The sequence below is a fragment of the Protopterus annectens genome, chromosome 3.part0 (assembly GCF_019279795.1).
Source record: "Protopterus annectens isolate FY-2018-M chromosome 3.part0, PAN1.0, whole genome shotgun sequence".
Classification (NCBI taxonomy): Eukaryota; Metazoa; Chordata; order Ceratodontiformes; family Protopteridae; genus Protopterus; species Protopterus annectens.
Window position 1 is genome coordinate 347099667 of NC_056731.1, and position 21941 is coordinate 347121607.

Consider the following 21941-nt stretch of genomic DNA (forward strand, 5'->3'; position numbering starts at 1 on the left):
TTCTACTACTAAAGGTGTTACAGTGACATGTGCATATCACACGGTGTCAGCTACAGTAAACCAGGGTTAATGTGTTGTACCCCACCCGCATTGTAGCCCATACCACACAGACAAATGTCAGCCATCTGTGTATGTGAGGATGTGAATGGCCATGACCTATGGGCAATAGTTGTCACAGTGTTGTGAACAACATACAGAATGGGTTGTGTGTGTGATGTGTGTGACATATGTGCACATTCTGGTGGATGATATCAGCAATAACACCACTAGGGGAATACCCCCGTACCCATTAAGAAACACCTAGGCTGTGGTCAACATTATAGACACTGTGTTAGGGATGGTGTAGTGTAGTACACCTCTCTGAGCTAGAGACATCTCCCTGGCCCTTTAGGTAGTCATCCGAGGTACCCATGACATGACAGGGTGGTATCCATGAGCATGGAGATCATTGGACAGGCATACACAGCACCCATGTGGCCAATATTGGAATGCACATCACCCTCCAGGGGTAGAGCCCATGCGTGGATGGCCGATACCAGCCTCCACAATACTCACCTCCAGTATGCAGCATGCTATCCACCTTGCATACAGACATATGCCACACTATGCTGTTAGACATTCTACATGTCCATAGCCTGATTTGAAAGACATACGTCATGGACAACCACCATCCTATGACTAGGGTGGCCACATGCTGGACAGATCCCTGTGCCATACCTGTGACATACTCCTGCCATACCATGCACCTCTGTCCACATAGCTGCACATATCATCCCTGTCATACATGGTGTGATGGCCGTATGGTAGATGTAGTATCGACTATCTGGATCAGTAATGTGTCACTGATGCCCCTTGCCGTGGCGTAATGAGTGTCAGATACAGCTAGGAAACCCAGCCTGTACATGCTATAGCCGATAACCTTACCTGCAAATGACGTCTGACTAGCCATTGTCCCATGTCTATCACATATGCAACACAGGCGATCCTTGGCAGGATGTTGAACAGCTGTACAGTACATTGTAGATGTCTATGGCAAAACAGATGCATGTACTGGTTTCCATGCGTACTTGGTGCATTGTCACTGCCCAAGTCCAGTAAGGCTGTGTCTGTGTTGATATGTGACATATACACAGCATCAAGGTCAACAGCATTACCATGGATACATCAGGCATGTGTAGATAGGTAAGAACACTAGTGCAGGCAAACAGACATGCCCACATGGAGACAGACGTCACATGCAGTAGGAACACTAATGAGGTGAAATGCATATATGGGGATGATATCCAATGCATACTGGGTGTTACATGTGTGTGACACATACATGCCAGTCGTGTTAGTGGCATGTTGATTTGCAAAGATAACTGTGCAGATGTACTAGAAATGTATGTGCAGCAGTATCACTGTACATGTCTGTAAATGTGACCTGTCACCTTCATCATGTCTTACAGATAATGCCTTGTACACGCCTACCAGCATACAGCTGACAGGAGGATGATATAGTAATCCCGTACCTCCATGAGAACTACGAGGTGTTATTTAGCCATGTGCCACAGCATGCACAGCAGCGGGACAACCTGTGGCAGGATTTTCGCAGGAGGGTCAACGAAGTCGGGGGCTACAACCGCACCTACTAGCAGGTGCACAGACATTGCACAGACTTGATACGTCATGCAAAGCAGCATGCCACTGCAATCGCAGGGAACAAGGTGGAACAGGTGGTGGGCCACCAACCCAGCCTCCACTCACACACACAGAGGAGCTACTCGCCAGTCTGGGAACACCCTCGGAACAGCCCCCACAAACACTAGCTGCCATCGAGGAGGTGGGTGTCTCCCAACCAATGAGCCTGGAGTTACCTGGTAAGTCAGTACTGAACATATGGCCAGTATATCCCATGTACATGCATGTGTCAGTGTACATCATGTAATGTAACAACATATGCAAGGTATGTGGACACACATGCTTTATGCTACCCTGTGCATGCACCATACCTCTGAACTGTACAGGTATTTGCAGGATGTCCAGATGTCTGCCTCATATTGTCGGTGTGTTCTCCTTAGTATCTGTCCCTTTCTGGCAAATAGCTGAGGAATGGAGTCATTAAATGATGACATACATTTGTGTTTATGACTGCACATTCCGTATAAAACCCATGTGCATGCAAACCTATTAGTCTAGCAAATTTCTAAGTTTGTAAGATCAATATGTCACAGTTGTCCCTATATGTCCCCCATCATAGTAGGCTTTGTCCACATTTATTGTTCTAAGAGGTTGAGAGGTATGGTATGCACACATGTGCTGACTATATGCTATTGTACAGGCGAATGTGTTAACTTGCACTGTGCACCCTGTGGCTGTCATACAGTCATGGATAATGTTCATACTGCTGTGTCACCCTATACAGGTACCTCTGGCATGCCACACAGACAAGAGTCCATTACAGGTGAGACTGTCATCGGTATCAGGCATGTCAAAGCATAGATCTATTCACCATGTGGCCAGTTAATACATGGATATACAGGTTGCATCACCCATCATCCACACAGGCCACCCATGTGCAATATATACAACTGAAATGACACACAGACATGAAACTACAGTATTTGTCATTGCTACATGTGTGTCCAGCTGTGCATACAATGGTGGAGGTGTTCTATAATGGAGGCATATGTACTATACAGTGGAACAAAACGTGTGGTACACAAACCAGTACCGCACAGTGAGCAGTGATATGGGCAGATCACAGGCATCACCATTGTGTTATATGCTCCTGCAATGGTTTCACACATTGTGATGTTCCATCTGACATGTCTGAGACACGTAGCGTTTTGGTTGCAATATTGTCACAATTCCCCATAACCCATACCCCACATACCACACATACACCTGTTGTCTGCATAGCCCTGTGGATGGTGACATATCTGACATCTATGGGTGTATGTCATATGGGACAACACAGACATGTGTGATAGATGGCCATCACATACATGACCAACACATGTGCACACATGGCCATGGGGGATGGCCAGAGACACGTAGCCACACAGAAGATGGGATGTGGATACACCCTGTCCCACTTTGTCCACACATGGTCCAATTACAGCCTTACTAAACTGATTGTGCAGGTGATGTGGTACTCTGCACATCCTAAATGCCTGTGCACAGCTAGTGGAGGTGTCAGTGACGTGTACCTCATAAGATATGTTGAACATGACATCTGTGTCATAGCATGATGGTAGTCACCTTTGCAGATTCCACTGACAGTGACACCAGGCCACGGATACTGTACTTTTCCCCTCCTGCCTTAGGACATCATTGTTAGCTGTGCACCTTGTATGCGTGGTACATCAATGTCATGTGTGAAATGGTGACGTGACAGGTCCGCTATGTGTGGACATGGTTGCCAGGCAGCTAACACTCTCTAGTCATCATGCAGGGGTGTCATCTGTATGTCCTCCAGTGACCTGTCACATGACACAGCATGGTTTAGTGTGTATACACCTCAGCATCGTAGGTCACAATCCACAGGTATGTTATGGGTATGCATACAGTTCTGGATATAAAATGCGTACATAACATGCACTGTTTAGCAATATAGATGCCTCATGATGCCATGCAATGGCACAGTGCCTGTACATCACACTGTACAGCAATGTAGATGGCTCACACTCCCCTACCATGCCCATGCACATTTGCTCAACATGCATTCTATCTGTAGGGCATATGGACAACACCGCAATGTGATACCCAGTACGACGCTGTACATGTGTCAGGACACCATTGTGTCAGGCATGCATGCATGTTAATGCACACATCAGCAGATTACATGTCAAGGTCATGTCAGCCATGTGTACTGTTATCCTGTTCTGGTCCACATGGTGTATCACGGGGATGCATGCATACTACCATGATTGTGTGAATTGCATGGATAATGATATGACACCTGCCTGCTGTAGTGTGCATTCCAGGGGATAGGCTTACAAACACTATTGATGTCTGAGCTGCATGCTGTCAGCTGTATCACAAGCATGCTGCATGCCATGTATCATATCACATGCATGGTGTGTCAGTGTGTGTGTGTCAGTGTGTGTGTGCCAGTGTGTGTGTGTATCAGTGTGTGTGTGTGTGTGTGTGTGTGTGTGTGTGTGTGTGTGTGTGTGTGTGTGTGTGTGTCAGTGTGTGTGTGTCAATTGTAATTTAGAGTCTTTCTTTGCATTCACAGGTGATGTAGGTTAGGTTGTAGGTTGCGTTACCCTCCTGTGGTCCATCTGATAGTGTCCCCACAGATGCTAGCAGTGATGAACATATGCACAAAGTACAGGCAGGGTTGTTAGGGGCTGAATGTGTGCCAACGGTTGTCATCCCAGCTATGTCCCCCTCTGCCCCACACACAGTTCAGCTGCCAACACATACCACATCTACAGTGGCCATAGAGGAAGGACAGTCAGCATCTGTTAGCGTTGAACAGGAACGTGTGGTGGCTACAGAAGGTGTGTCTCCACACCATGGTGGCAGTATACTGACTGCAGATGTGCCACACAGGCATGTGGCTGGTGCTGCTCGTAGGAGGACCTCTGGCAGACATACACCTGCAGGACATAGCACAGCAGCTGGGATCACCAGACGCATGTTCCAGACTGTAATGGTGGCACAGGCACGTGCCAAACAGCAGAACAGAGAAGGGCAGGGGCTGCAGAGGGCTGCTATCAGTACCCTAAACATCCAGGCATTGGCAGGTGCTCAACAGCAGCTTGCTGATGTTCTGGACAGGCAATTGGGTGACATGGTCAGAATCCTCGACCGTGGCATGGCAATCTGCGAGCGTGAGCTGTCTGTGCTTGAACATTTGGTAGGGGTGAGCTGTCTGTGCTGGAACATCTGGTAGGGGTGAGGCATAGGCCACATGGACGTAGGCCAGCTACACCACCTAGTGCAGGTCAACGTGAGTGTGCCACCTCACATGGCTGCTCCCATAGTGCCGGTAGCAGTAGCAGTGCAGCTGGTGCTGCACTGTCCACACCAGGTCACAGCCGGCCACATGGACATGGCCCTGGATGTTCCCGGCAGGGACATGGTTCCACTGGCCATGTGTCATCGGACAGTAGCCATTCTCTACCTCTGCCTGGTAGTGCCTGTGCAACCTCTGGCAGGCACAGGACATGTGGCTGTGGCCGGTCACAGTGAACTGTACAATCTGGTCTGTACAATCTGGAGCTGTCCATAATACCCATTTGTAGGCCTCACAAATGACAGAACTGTGTGCACACATACACGCACACATCAAACACAACTGCAGGGCTCCACAACACCCACATGCATACGGAACAGACATGTCCATTCAAATCACCAGCCCTTACCCACACACATGATGTCATCCATTGGTGCAGCCTATGCCCCTGGCAAACAGTATCACCCTCTGCATATGATGAAGCCTGTGCCACATCCCTGTCATCCACACCATTGGTGCAGGGATATGCTCAAATGGTCTGATGCACAGGGTGAACAGAATAGTGAGAGGTGTATCTAACATTACTTGTCTATGCATATAGCGGGATGTGTATGTTGCATTGGTCGTGTGTGAATACTGAGAGATGTGTATGTGACATCAGTGGCGTACTGTTGACATGCACCAGTCATACCATGTAGTCCAGGTGCAGCATGCATTGTGATATGTTCACAGTATGTGTCTTGGTTACAACAGTAACAGCATGTTGGTAATGATGCCCTGGTTCCCTCCTATTGTGTACTGGCATGTGCCTACAGGTAGCAGTGTTTGCATTCCCCCATGTGTAACTGTGGAGTACTCACAGGCACGTATGGCAAAATCAGCATGCTAAACATACCCTCAACCTGACTGTTGGAAAGTTGAACATGACACAGATGTCCGAACATGACACAGATGTCCACACATATACTGCACCTGAAGCATGTGGTCAGTTGAACAGGCTACAGCGGACAGAGATGTGACATACATACCGGGAAACATTACAGGTATGTTGACATGGTGCAGGGGTTGTACACAGTGGTCTGGCCAATGATGACGTTAGAGGCCACCTGATAGCATGAGACCACACTGTGTAGCAGTAATACCCTGTCACAGTACAGGAACATGGCCACATTCACAGGGTCTACAGCACTATAACGCACACCCCATAGTGTTGAGGTGTGGACCCTTGCCTATGTGGTCATCACCCTCGCAGTACTTTGCACCCACACGATGTGGCACAGAGAAGGAACATGCACAGGTAGCCAGTACGACTGGGACTGATGGCATCAACAGGGTAGTAGACTGCATCACCATGAGGGGTTAGTCACTATGAGGGGTAAGTGATCCTGCTTCCACTGTATGTTAGCATACACCCTCACACCAAGCACCAGACAGCCATACATACATACATACACACACTCACTGTGGTGACCAGATATGTGTGTACGGATAGCCGATGTGTGTGATGCACCACACCTGCCGACACCATGCTTTCCACACTGCAGTATGTACAGATCTCTACAATGGTGTACAGGGATGTGTAACAACTGGGACATAGTCCCCACCATATGTGGCATGTGTGGTCACACAAGCGGACACACATGGCAGTGCTGGGAATGAGACACCTGTGATATGATGAGCCATTTGATAGACATGCAGAGGTAATGTCCGCAGTATGTGTACCAACGCTATGTCTGGCAATTGTGTGGCTATATGCACACGGGAGGATGTCAGTGTTACAGGTGTCACCTGACATATAGTTGGTAACACCTGACCGCTGTGTATGCGTTATGTCATCACCGTCAATTAACAGTGACATAGCGTACTGTTTGCCCATGGCATGGTAGGATGGCGTGTGACACACCTGTGAGCCATCCCTGGCACACATATATCTACACAGGTGGATAACCACTTTATGTACACACATCCCTCCATACGTGATGTACAACCAACCGTACTGTCTGTATGTCACCATATACAGGTGTCAATGATGGGGCTGCATTGCGACTGCATGTTGTAGTTAGGCACAGCTGTGTTACGGACATCGGCCACTGCACATGCATGGTTGCTGCATGCACAGTACAGATTGTACATGTGCGTTGTTCCTACATGTGTCTCTTCTAGCCATGTTTGTATGCATTGCTATTGGTGGACATGTGTGTTGCCATACATAACACATGGACTGTGGTATGATATCACGGGGGTCATGGGCGACTACTACAGGTGAATGTGTCCTCCGTCAACATTGCTACCTCCTGTACTGTGAGCTTACAACAGACATGGACCCACCTTCCATTTGCATGAGTATGGTTGCTTAGGCCACTGTTCTGCACGGGGGACAGCAAAGGCTAAGCTATGCACATATGTGTTGTGTGTGTGGTCTATGCACACATCCACTACAATCACATGTATGACATATCCAAACATGTGTGTTTGTTGGTGTACAGCAACACTCATCTGTCACAGCTGTGTAAGACCCGGGGCCCCTGGTATGTCTTGAGATGTCCTGGTCATGTATAGTGGTATAATTGCAATGCATAACACCTGTTGGAACCCTGTCAGTACATGTGTACTCTGCACAGTTGCTGTAGACTTCTGTACAGTCCACTGGTCATGTGTCACACAGTGTTGTGGTAATGTATGGCTCTGTATTGCTGCAGCAATGACATGGTGATGTCTCGAGGGCTACAGTGTAGACTGCGGTGTGTACATCTGTGATCTGCATGTGTGACAGCTGTGATGGCAGCTGAGTGTGTACTGGTCACTGCATATGTGTGACCGCCCTATGCGTGGGGACAGTTATACCTTACTGTGCCCTTCCGTGTTTAGACTCTGTCTGCATGCAGGATGGCCTGCCCTGTGCATAGGGGCAGTTATACCTTACTGTGCCCTTCCATGTTTAGACTCCATCTGCATGCAAGATGGCCCTTTGCAACTGCTAAGTGTGTGAGCATGCCCAGTACGCCGTTGTGTAGATCGACACAGAGTACAGTCCGAACGGACGTGTATTACTAAGCCTGTGGCCATGGCCAGTGACACCTTGCGTTGGTGATGTCCCTCTGTGCATGAGCATGGCCGTTGACATCCTGTATAGCCATGGTGGTCATCCAGGCAACAGATGTCCATTTTCAATGTCACGATGGATGCCTGCCGAGTACACACTGGTCAACTATCTTGAAGGGTGTATTGTCTGTGGTGCGTCCCGTGTCTATGTCTTGTTGTTGTGGTGCTCCGTAAATCTTACGTTGCCCCGATCACACCACTGCCGTGTGTTTGTCTACCTCTACTGTGGGACAGTAATATGTCTGTATGCTTTCAGACTGATCACTCTCTATACAATCTCTGTCGGCATCCTTGTCAGTGCAGATGATGACACGTGCCTAGAAATATGCCTCTGGGACTGCTGTGTTTAGTAATCTCGGTAGCACATTCTGTAAATGCGTCATGCTGTAGTGTGATAGACTAGTTAGGTGTATGCTCAACTCCCAGCCCTGCCAAGTGTGTGTGTGTGTGTGTGTGTGTGTGTGTGTGTGTGTGTGTGTGTGTGTGTGTGTGTGTGTGTGTTTGCGCGCATGTTCCCGTCTGCCTGGGGACTCAGTCTTGCTTTTAGATGCCTCACACCACAGATATTTCCTACTGACGTCTTAGCCTTTACGGATGATGACATGTGCCTAGATGTATGCCTCTGGGACTGCTGTGTTTAGTAATCTCAGTAGCGCGTTTTGTAAATGTGTCATGCTGTAGTGTGATAGGGTAGTTAGGTGTATGTTCAACTCCCAGCCCTGCAAGTGTGTGCCTGTGTGTGTGTGTGTTTGCGTGCATGCTCCCGTCCATCTGGGGACTCAGTATTGCTTTTAGATGCCTCACACCACAGATATTTCCTACCGATGTCTTAGCCTTTATGGATGATGACACACGCCTAGATGTATGCCTCTGGGACTGCTGTGTTTAGTAATCTCAGTAGCGCATTCTCTAAATGTGTCATGCTGTAGTGTGATAGGGTAGTTAGGTGTATGTTCGACTACCAGCCCTGCCAAGTGTGTGTGTGTGTGTTTGCGTGCATGCTCCCGTCCGCCTGGGGACTCAGTCTTGCCTTTAGACGCCTCACACCACAGATATTTCCTACCAATGTCTTTGCCTTTGCGGATGATGACACGCGCCTAGATGTATGCCTCTGGGACTGCTGTGTTTAGTAATCTCAGTAGCGCATTCTGTAAATGCGTCATGTTGTAGTGTGATAGGGTAGTTAGGTGTATGTTCAACTCGCAGCCCTGCCAAGTGTGTGCCTGTGTGTGTGTGTGTGTGTGTGTGTGTGTGTGTGTGTGTGTGTGTGTGTGTTTGCGTGCATGCTCCCATCCGCCTGGGGACTGAGTCTTGCTTTTAGATGCCTCACACCACAGATATTTCCTACCAATGTCTTAGCCTTTACGGATGATGACACGTGCCTAGATGTATGCCTCTGGGACTGCTGTGTTTAGTAATCTCAGTAGCGCATTCTGTAAATGTGTCATGCTGTAGTGTGATAGGGTAGTTAGGTGTATGTTCGACTCCCAGCCCTGCCAAGTGTATGTGTGTGTGTGTGTGTGTGTTTGCATGCATGCTCCCATCCATCTGGGGACTCAGTCTTGCTTTTAGATGCCTCACACCACAGATATTTCCTACCGATGTCTTAGCCTTTATGGATGATGACACACGCCTAGATGTATGCCTCTGGGACTGCTGTGTTTAGTAATCTCAGTAGCGCATTCTCTAAATGTGTCATGCTGTAGTGTGATAGGGTAGTTAGGTGTATGTTCGACTACCAGCCCTGCCAAGTGTGTGTGTGTGTGTGTTTGCGTGCATGCTCCCGTCCGCCTGGGGACTCAGTCTTGCCTTTAGACGCCTCACACCACAGATATTTCCTACCAATGTCTTTGCCTTTGCGGATGATGACACGCGCCTAGATGTATGCCTCTGGGACTGCTGTGTTTAGTAATCTCAGTAGCGCATTCTGTAAATGCGTCATGTTGTAGTGTGATAGGGTAGTTAGGTGCATGTTCAACTCGCAGCCCTGCCAAGTGTGTGTGTGTGTGTGTGTGTGTGTGTGTGTGTGTGTGTGTGTGTGTGTGTGTGTTTGCGTGCATGCTCCCATCCGCCTGGGGACTGAGTCTTGCTTTTAGATGCCTCACACCACAGATATTTCCTACCAATGTCTTAGCCTTTACGGATGATGACACGTGCCTAGATGTATGCCTCTGGGACTGCTGTGTTTAGTAATCTCAGTAGCGCATTCTGTAAATGTGTCATGCTGTAGTGTGATAGGGTAGTTAGGTGTATGTTCGACTCCCAGCCCTGCCAAGTGTGTGTGTGTGTGTGTGTGTGTGTGTGTGTGTGTGTGTGTGTGTGTGTGTGTGTGTGTGTGTGTGTGTGTGTGTGTTTGCGCGCATGCTCCCATCTGCCGGGGGACTCAGTCTTGCTTTTAGATGCCTCACACTACAGATATTTCCTACCGATGCCTTTGCCTTTGTGGATGATGATGCACGCCTAGATGTATGCCTCTGGACTGCTGTGTTTAGTAATCTCGGTAGCGCGTTCTGTAAATGCGTCATGCTGTAGTGTGATAGGGTAGTTAGGTGTATGTTCAACTCCCAGCCCTGCCACGTGTGTGTTTCCAGCTGCATGACAACAGTACATTGCTTTTACAGTATTCTCTCTCCATAACATCCATGTGGCATCTTTTCCTTTGATGCTGCTGTCTGCAGGCTAGACGTATGTCTGTGTGAATCCTGTGATCTACTAATCATGGTAGCGCGTTCTGTAACTGCGTAATGCTGTCGTGTGGTACAGTGGTTACATTTGTGTTCTGCTCCCAACCCTGCCACGTGTGTTTTGTGTGTGTGTGTGTGTGTGTGTGTGTGTGTGTGTGTGTGTGTGTGTGTGTGTGTGTGTGTGTATGTATCTATCTACATATATATATATATATATATATATATATATATATATATATATAACATATATTGCATATAGATATGTATGTTGGGATTATCACTCTTGAATGTGCTGCATTATCTGTACGTGATCACCTTGGATGTATGTACATCTGCTATGGCTCTGTGATAGTACACATACTGTGTGCTGTAGTGATTGTGGGTTATACTTGTGTAGTGACCAGTTATTGTGTTGCTGGATATTACATGGGCATTGGAAACAATGTTAGTACAGCAACTTTGAATGGTCGTATGCGCATCTCAGCAACAGTCAGCAGTGGTTATTACATTGGAGGGTAAGTATGGCTCATATCCACATGTAGTAACTGACAATTCTATGCAACTCAGGTTAACATTACAGACTCACATTTATCCACAGGTTGTGGTACAGATCCCAGGACTGTATGTGTATACATTGACAGAAGCATGACTGGGTTGTGTTGGATGCATGGAGGGGTGTCCATGGCCAGTAATGGCAATCTCTACAGCCTGGCTGGTACGGTCTGTGACTGTCCCACAACCTCCTGTATATGGCTGACACATGCTTTACCTGTGTATATGCAGAAACACACACTTACCTCAAACAGCTAGGGCTATCACATACACAAACCCATTGCATCACCATTGGGCCATGCAATAACCATTGTCCCTCACACACACACACCTACATGTACATTGGATGGCTCAATGACAGCTCTGGAAATGTAACACCACACCCTGTGCATATGATGTCACCTGTGCCACCACCTGTAATGTGTAACATTGATGCAGGATCAGACTAACCTGGTGCTGATGCACACTGTGGCTTTATTCCACTGTATTGATGTTAGCATGCTGTTAACACACAGTGTGTTACTTCCAGGTGTATATCAGCAGGCATGATGCATTGCAGCTATGACCATCAATGTAGCATAGTTTACAGCACTGTTAATTCTGATGATGTATTCTCCATCCATGTGCCATTTCACTGATGTGTGTAGTATTGGCAGCATGTGTGTCTGAGTGTGCAGTACATGTGTGATGTGTGTAGTACACATGTATACATGCTTACAAATGCATACACTGGCATACACGACATTACACAGGCTTCACCATTCATACACTAGCTTACTCGTTCTTCCACATGCGCACATGGGCTAACACGTGCGCACACATGCTTACTTGGACTTACTGGCACGCACGGGCGCAGACACACTGTGGGCAGGTTTGCAGGTCACATCGGTGGTATCCATGATGTACACCGTCAGTCTCCTGATGTTCCCTAGGATAGCTCATAACACGTCTTCCACTTAGTACTGACAACAAACATGTGACACTGCTCCTGTGAGATTACAGTGTTTTATACATACACACTCATGTTGTCACCTGTCTTCTCTTCTAATAGTCCCCTTATCCTACACTACACTGTAGAGGCTTGACCCATATGGCATGACATGTTGTGATTCACTATCCTCAGCCTCACTTGCATCAGATTGCCTACAAATGCTTTGTTACATCTCAGACAGAGCGCTTCCACGCATAACAACCAGTACGCAGTAGCCATGTTGTCTCCAGCTTGCCATTCATCTGCATGGCGTATTAACATCTAACTAAACCTACATTTTGTATGTATATTATACATATTTGACTTGTTTTGAAGTGCAGTGCATTCTCGTGGCGCTGCTCTACGCTTCCACACCGAAGATCAGGGGAGGACAACTACTGTTTTATTGATATCCAATGGACAAAGCTGCTACTGGCCTTGGACTTGGACATTGGCATGCTTCTTTGACTGCATTCATACTGTATTTGCAGCTGTCATTGCTCCATTTAGCAACATGCCGAAAGTTAGTCGCCTAACATCCGGGTACATTTCTGCACATAACTCTGCACTTGCACGGGCAGCTTACTGTTTCATGCATCATATATTTACATCATTTGCATAGCTTTCACATACAAATGTGGTATGTTTCAAATCCCAACATTGTCCGTGCAATGTTCGTGTTACGGGCGGTCTTGCATGCCCCTGCAGGTGTTTGCTGAATAGCCTGGCAGTCATCTTTCCTTGCTGTACTCTCACTCAATCCATACATGCCGGAGACTTCATGTATCATGTCCAAGGCTTTGTTGTGTGCTATGTCTATTTGTGGTGTATGCATGGCTGTGGGTATATCCCACTGTCATCATTGGTAAAGGTGACAGCCCTATAGGTACTTCATGTAGACTGCTGTGTCATTTGACATGTCAGCACATACCTGTGGCCAATACTGAACTTCCTACTGCAGCGCTTTTCATACATTCTGAGTTATCTTGCAGTCTATAATGCTGTTCCCTCAGACATGTATCTATTTCTGATCATACCTCTCAACCTCCTAGAGCAAAACATCTGTACAAAGCCAAACATGATGGGGGGACAAATAGGGGCAGATTTTAAATATTGCTTTTACAAACATAGATAGTTGACAGTATAATATGTTTTGCATTAGTATGACTTTTCTGAAGGATTTGGGGTCTTAAACTCAAATGTTTGTCATTATTTAATGACTTCAGTTCTGATGTATTTGCCAGACAGGTACAGATTGTAAGAGGAACACACCAAACATATGAGGCAAACATCTGCACATTCTGTGAGACTCTGTACAGTTGCAAGGTATGTTTCTGATATAGGATATCAATTTTCTTACACCAATACATACAATATATGGTGCCATCACAGGCCAGATGCCATTACATTCCTATTGCAGTACACACCCACCCAGAAGGTTGTATTCCTCACACAGGCCAACAGGTCCTTATCCACACTAATTATTCTATCATGTACCTTATATGTATTCCGGTATTTGCGCTTTCTGTCAGTGGCAGAGCTCACGTACAAGTATGGGGGACTGGACACTGTATCGGTGACACTGCAAGACACCCTGAGGGACACATGTCTTTAGTGTCTATTAACCTTCCACATTGACTTTTACAGGGCATACGTTGTCATTCACATTTGTCGAAATACATGCTTTTGACTTGTACATGTTTTGTCATTTGTCCTGACATCTTTCTTCTCACCTGTCCACCTAGTATCCCTAGTTCTGTACATTTATTTAGGACGGGTTACCTTCATACCTCTCACCTGTACACATTATGGGTAAATGCCCCAAGGATTGACCTATGATTCTGTTACATTTGTCATAATAATGTGCCTTTCTGGTAGATTGCTGGCAAGGCATGACGGACTGTGCGGTTAGGTAATCATGACTGACATTTCTATTTCATGATTACTAACTCTCATAACATTCGTCTTCCTGACTACACCATTATTCTATCAACATTCTGACTTTGTCTGGGGTATATTTAATATAGTCTCTATTTGTATTTCATGTACTATGCCTTAGTCCAGCAGTCTTATTCTAAAAGTTTGGCAGGTATGGCTACCATCTTGGTCGTACGCATGTCCATCTATGATAATCACCTACATGACACTGATATAGGTCCCTACGTCTTCCCCCAATGGTTTACACAATATCCAGTAGATGGGTTGCACCTTTTTGGAGAATATAGGCGTGTGCTATACCCACATAGGCATATTGATCACTCCTATGGGGCGTACCTAATAGAACTGTGCCAACCAACACCTATGCCCATTTCTGCATACCCATGATTCCCATACCTGACACTCCTCCACAGTACCCATTAGACATGTTTAATGTGAGCGATAATAAAGTGTGAAGACACTTCTGAGCACTCCCCACTCTCTGGATATCAGATTGTACGTCATACATTCTATCGACCCATGTGTTATTACCCTTGCACCTTCTACTGTTGCATGTACAGCTATATCATAGTTGCAGCTGTGACATCTTTTGCATCAATGATGGTTCGCACTTCATGCGGGATCAATTTCTGGGGTCCTGCAAAGGACACCTATATTCATGTTTAACGTGTAGAACTTGCAGGCCCTGTCACACTGGTACTTTCCGGGCAATGGTTTGGAAAGCAGCAGTGTATTCACCTTTCATGCATGTCTGTCTGTCTATCCATAATAGCTATACCGTGACCTATTTATGTACATGTGTTATATATACAGGGACATATGTTTGTTGTGTATATATCTATTCATGTATCGTGTGTGTATAGATATATATATGTACATATATACATATGTCTGTACATTCCTCATTTCATAATTTGCTTTGGTTTAAGTCTGTGGATATATGTGTGTGTATATATATATATATATATATATATATATATATATATATATATATATATATATATATATATATATATATCCATATCATACCTTTCAACTGTACAGATTTTTGCTGCATGTACAGCTGTTTGCCTCTTATCTTTGGTCCATTTTTCATAAGCTTGTGTCTATCTGGCAATTTAGTGGCATATCATTAAAGACTGATGTTGGTAAATAATGACAAACATTTCAGGTTACGACTTCATACCCTTTAGAGAATCCATGCTAGTGACACACCTGTTATTCTATCCACTTTCTATGTTTGTTAGGGCAATATCTGGGGATTGTCCCTATTTGTACCAGTTGTTTTCATGGCTTTGTCTAGTTTCATACTTTATGGGGTTAATAGGTATGAGCCATGTACATAGAACATGGAGAAAACAACATTCATTTGCTATGCTGTGAGCGGATTACACACGCGCAGGCACACTTGCATATCCTTATTGTGGGTTACATATGTTTCATAGATATTTGTGCTTACGTGGACTTTCATAATTCTGACTGTAACAGTTACATATCTGTATTCCGGTTTACGGACTGCTGCGAAACACACGTTCACCTTTACATATTTAAATGTGTGTACAGCATGAACGCATTCATTACACTTTACATTTATATGTGCAGTGGTCGTAGATCAACCAGGACTGCATTCACGTTGGCCGGATGCTGGAACCACTATTGGTGTTCTCCCTCATTGATATGCATACCCATAGTACTTAGCTACATCAATATATGCCTCACTGCTTCACCTACAACACAGGCATCCATTCTCCTGCTGGGAAAAATGCGGTACTGCATATTACACATTCCCTATTGTCTACTGCTGTGGACCCCAGCTGCATTGTTAATCACTCCAAGGATATGCAGAACACCAAGGCATATAGTCCTGGCACATACAGGTCTTTGATTGTCAGGGTGTTCATGTACTGGTCTGGGTTTAGGCTTGTCTGCCTGGTGAACGGAACTTCCCTGGCAGAGTTCAAATGTCAGACGAAGCATATGGACAGGGAGTTTCTCCCTATTATGAAGTTTTACCTGTGTTTATAGACACAGGTGTTTGGGCACCTGTCAGCAGCTTATTCTGTTGGCAATACATATTATGGGTGGGGTTGTTACAGTCCATACTCCACATTAAGGGGTGTTCCCATTCACATTTAAATATTACCTGTATACAGTCATACGGGGATTATTATTTTGGACATGAAGTGACTATAGGTATGCAGTTGTACATTACACAAATGTGAAGGGTTGTTACTGTAAATATGTACGGACCATACCTTTCAACCTCTTAGAGCACCAAATCTGTGCAAAACCTACACGGGGGAGACAAATAAGCACACATTTTAACGATTGCTCTTACAAGCTTAGAACGTTGATAGAATACTAGGTTTTGCATTAGCATAACTTTTCTGAAGGATGTGGAGTCTTAAACTCAAGATATTTCTCATTATTTAGTGACGTCAATCCTCAGCTATTTACCAGACTGATGCAGATTGTCGGAGGCACACAACAACAATATGAGGCAAACCTCTGGTCATTCTTAGGGTTGCCACCTTTTCAAATGCCCAAAGTGGGACATATTCTGTAGAAATGTCAGATTTTCCAGGACAAAATATACCTACAGCTGTGCATAGTACAGAACTTTACCTTTTTTGCACAAATAAAAGCTTATTCTAGTAACATTTGAATTGCTTATGCTACTTCACATAACATATAGAAGTTTCATATATAAAATAACTGTTTTTATGTAACTATTAAAGAAACTTAGGAAATAATTTTGTCCTAAAATCTCAGGACATTTGCTATGTCTTGATTTTTTTCACAGGACACAACTGCCTAAAGAGGGACTGTTACTCGCAAAGTGGGACAGGTGGTAACCCTATTCATTCTGTGAATATCTGGACAGTTGAGTGGTATGGTACGGACCTCTGTAATACGCTGTTGTGTTCTGGCACAGCAGTAGCTGAACATTAAAGACTGCAGTCTGAACGTGCTGACAGACAGTTGGGTTTCAGACTTCATACTCCGGACATTAATGCCAATGTGCAAACTGTTATTCTATCATATTTCTATGTTTCTAAGAGCTATCTTTACAAATTGTCCCTGTTTTTGGACCTTTGTCTCACTTGTATTCACGGCTCTGTCCAGATATCTTGCTCACACAGGTTGACAGGTATGGTCGGTCACGCCTGCACACAGTCAGTGTCCCTCACACTTGATCAGGGTTGACCTGTTTATGTCAGTGTTTTCCTCACCCTCATGCCATTTGCCACTATGCAAATGTGTGCATTATATTCTCCCTCCTATTCATGTCGGGACACATGCATCACGGGAAAGTGTTTTATCCTGGGTAGTAGGTTATGCATGCCCACTTAGGGCTGGACAGTGTCATGGACCTCCACTGCACGTTCTGACTTGTGTCCAGATATCTACAGGATTGGACATCATGTCGTCATACCCATTCTACTATTTACACAGGTTGGTTATCCCATGAGGGATATCCCAAAAATTGGACAAGACCAAAACAAGTCAGATACCAAAGATATTTGTGGCTTTACGAAAATGTGCAGGGGGTTTTACATGCAGGGGATACATGGTTTGCAATCCTGACACTGCCTAGGGTGACAATACCTACTACATATGTGTAGGGGTCACTGTGTGTAGCTATGTCTGCAACAAACAATTGGACCAAGTACGGCTGGATTTGGTGGACGTTCTGGTATGGAGGCAGGTTGTGTGGTGTGGAGGGTATGCTGGGTAGGCCATTATGCATCCAGGTGTGTTGTGTTTGTTATGGCCAGTTCCATCAGGACCCATCTGTGGGTATGTGATGGTGACATATCTATACATTTGTCTCGCACATTTCCATATTCATATGTTTGTGGGATCGTGTTCTACACTATGGCCTGTCTGCTTGTCTTGCAGCTGTTTCTACATGTGATTGTGTTTCTTTCCACTTCACCCGCTGCCCCCTTGTACACCTTCGATTCACCTTTTCTGCATACGACACAGTATCGCCTTTGAGGATTTTACCATTAACCACCCACCCCTCACACGCAAATTCATCACACCCCATAGAGCACTACTTTGGTTGTTGGCCCATGACACGGCTAGAGTAACACACTGACTACCCTACATGTGTCGGGTACCTTTATGGTTGTGTGGACTACCCTGCCATGTTTGCTTTCCACATGCTATACCTCACGCACATAGGTACATGCCCGTACTTCACTTTCATTACTTGGTTGGTATATCCAGGTACTACCAGTTTGACTGTGTCACATACACATTCAGATTATACTGCTGATGTCTGGATTTTGCCAGCCTGTTGTACTCATTGGTAGGATGGCACCTTTTTCTATGTCTAAGCTATTCCTTACACATGTCTGACTGTTGTGGACAATGCCTCCCCACAGTCGACGGTTGTGTTTCCACCTTTTCAATTGGCCGCAGTGTGACATTTGCGGTGAACATAGCATATTTTACAGGCCGACACATACCCACGGTCAGTTTGGCAGATAGAACTTACAATTCTTGCCTATATCTAAGCTTATTCTTGTAGCATTTTGCTGTCTTATTCTGTTTCTTATGACATTTATGTAATATACGTTCAGTGAAAAATGTTTAATGCAACTATTACATGACATCTACGGAATAATTATGTCCTATATTCTCTGGACATTTGCCATTTTTACAAGTTTGTGTCAGGACACATCTACCCACAGAGGGACTGTCACTCGCAAAGTGGGACAGGTGGTAATCTTAGTCGACAGTACGGATCATACTGTTCCTTTCGGCCTACATGTGTCCTTATTGTTATAGCTGTTTATAGGCTCCTTCTGTTTCGTTTACATGCGTATGCTATTTCCTATCACATTTGGTATGTGAAATATGGACATACCTTTTGTATGCGACTATTACATGCCTTGTGGGATATGATTCGGACATACGGTTACTACATATATCTACATTTCTCCTCATGTATTTTGTTATGGACACATCTGCACAGCTATGTTCCCTCCCTCACATTATGGGTCAGCTGGTGACCCTCTCCATTGGGCAGGACGTATCTACTGGCAGCACGCTAACATATGATACATTTTACTTCCACATGGTATAGCTAGCAACACTACGTTGGACTACGGGCACATGGTTTTCATGTCATTTGTTCAAGGGTAGGGACCCGTTATTCCCTACTGTGCATTTGTGTTTGCGTCTTCATTTTCTGTTTGCAGTGACTATCTTGCATGCTTTGCATACGTTTCAGTATCCACGGACAGGTGCGATTACTATTGCAGGCGGAATATAATATTCAGCAGTTTAGGTTGCTCATTGACAGCCAACATTGACACGCCTCCATGCGCAACTGCGTTACCGGCCCATGCACTCACACGTTTCCTATGCACGTGGCTGTGGCGGCTGCGTGCCTTCATTAATATGCATATGGTGCGACTACTCCATATATACGCCGCACAGCCAATGCAAGCCTTATGCCGGCCTTGTGCCGAGCTTCATGAATCCCAGGGATTGTTTATAATAAAGCCACCACTGCACTTCTCAGTAGGTGTCATGGAATCTTCTACATTAACCTCAGCTATCACCAACTTAAGCTGGTGGGAGCTTGGTTTAATGCCTCATCCAAAGGACAACACACTCAGGTTTGCAGCACCCCTCTTATGTTGCATTGCTAGCAAGTAATGTGCCTGGTGCAGGAATAGAACACGCAGCCTTCTGCATTAAAGGTGAGTATGCTACCTGCAGCACCATTGACACTTGTCAATGCAACTTGTTGCTGGGGTGGACCCAAATTTTTCTGTACCATCAAATCAGAAATTGATGACCACCTGTCCTCCAACAATGTGCCTAAAATGTCTGCAATGCATTCCTCCTCTAACTGATCACAACTTCAAACTCCCTGCAAATACTGCACTTCACTGTCTTGCTCCTGCTGATATTACATGCCTTTGTGGATGACTGGGCTAGGGTCACTCGTCTTTACTTCTGACACATTCTGGTCCACTGTGTACCTCAGGCTCTTGGATGAACTGCTGCCCTCTTTCACATTAACTGGTGTTTCCAGTATTTTTCTACTAATCTCTTAGACAAAGTAGCTGCAATGACCTTAAAAAATGTAACTAGTTAAAACATAGATCCTCCTTAAACGGGATTAGTTACCCCAGATGACAAATCAAAATATGCCCATTATAGCCTGTGCTTAATATCTACCTGTGTGTTCATATCTTAATTCCTCATCTTTCTCTTTTCTTTTTTCTTTCAGCTGAACTCTTTATGGCAATGATGCAACAGCAAACCTGCATAAAGCTGTTTTACTGCCCCCTTTCCTGCAAAAAAAAAAAAAAGTCACGATCTGCCATACTACTAAACTGTGGTCTTTCATCCCATACTAAGTACACTGGCCAACATGACATGTGCTCCATCTTTTAGCATGCACCACTGAGACTAACCTCTAAAGTTCCTGCATTCTTAGTTCTTGTTTTTTTTAAACTACAGTTTTCAATAATCACCATGACTTAACTATGCTGAAAAAGTTTGACCCCTAATTGAAGCCATCTATCATGTAGGTTAACAGCAAAGCATACCTAAAATTTTCTTGGCCATAGACAGATGATTTTCTCTTATTACTAATTTCATATTATCTTTATTTTTTATATATATATATATATATATATATATATATATATATATATATATATATAAAAGCAAACGACTCATAATCCCGAAACCCAAAAGCACGAAACACACAATCACAAACATACATATACCATACACCACACAACAAACACACCATTCTACTCCTACCACACAAACTATAAAACCCTACACTACATGTAAGTAGGGGGGGCAAGCCCACCTGCAACCCCCATGCGAGGGGCTGCACAATCCCACCCTCTACTTATATATACCAACTCCAAGATCGCACAAACAGAAAAAAAAAAAAACAAACTCACACCCAGACATTCTACAATCCTTCACACACACACACACACACACACACACACACACACACACACACACACACACACACACACACACACACACACACATACATATCACACATACACAAACAGCACTCACACTCATACTTCCAACTCACTACACACCCACACGTGCAGCTTACAAAAACACTCAAATACACTCTCTCACCTTAAATTCCAGACACTATCCCAGCCAAACACTTCACATAATGTAGAGTAAATGCATAAGCACGGATTCGAGATATTTGGATTTGCACTTAAGCAATTTCGTTATTTTGAAGTTTTGCCTTTATGGTCTTGGGATACTAAAATTCGAGATTTCAGTATTTCGAGATTATAAAGGGGAACCATATATATATATATATATATATATATATATATATATATATATATATATATATATATTTAAATTGTAAGCTTGCATAGCACCCAAACGGCAAAGGAACACACACATTGTGAACTCCAGAGAATAAGAAGGGGACAAAAACAACAACATTAACAACAAAAGAACTTTCCCCTACCTGGTCATTCAAAGAGAAACACTGGCACCACCACACAATTTATAGCTGGGGATAAAAATACCTAATGCTACTTACGAAAGCATCTCACAGCAATGGAAACAAGGAATTCTCCACTTTTCTCCCACAGCTTAACTTGCCTTTATTATCATTATTATTATTTAACTTTTTAAAAGCATTTCTACTGTATAGATGTAAGGTGAAACCCACCTAACTATGCAGCAACCAAACACCCATTTTCCCCACAAAACATTC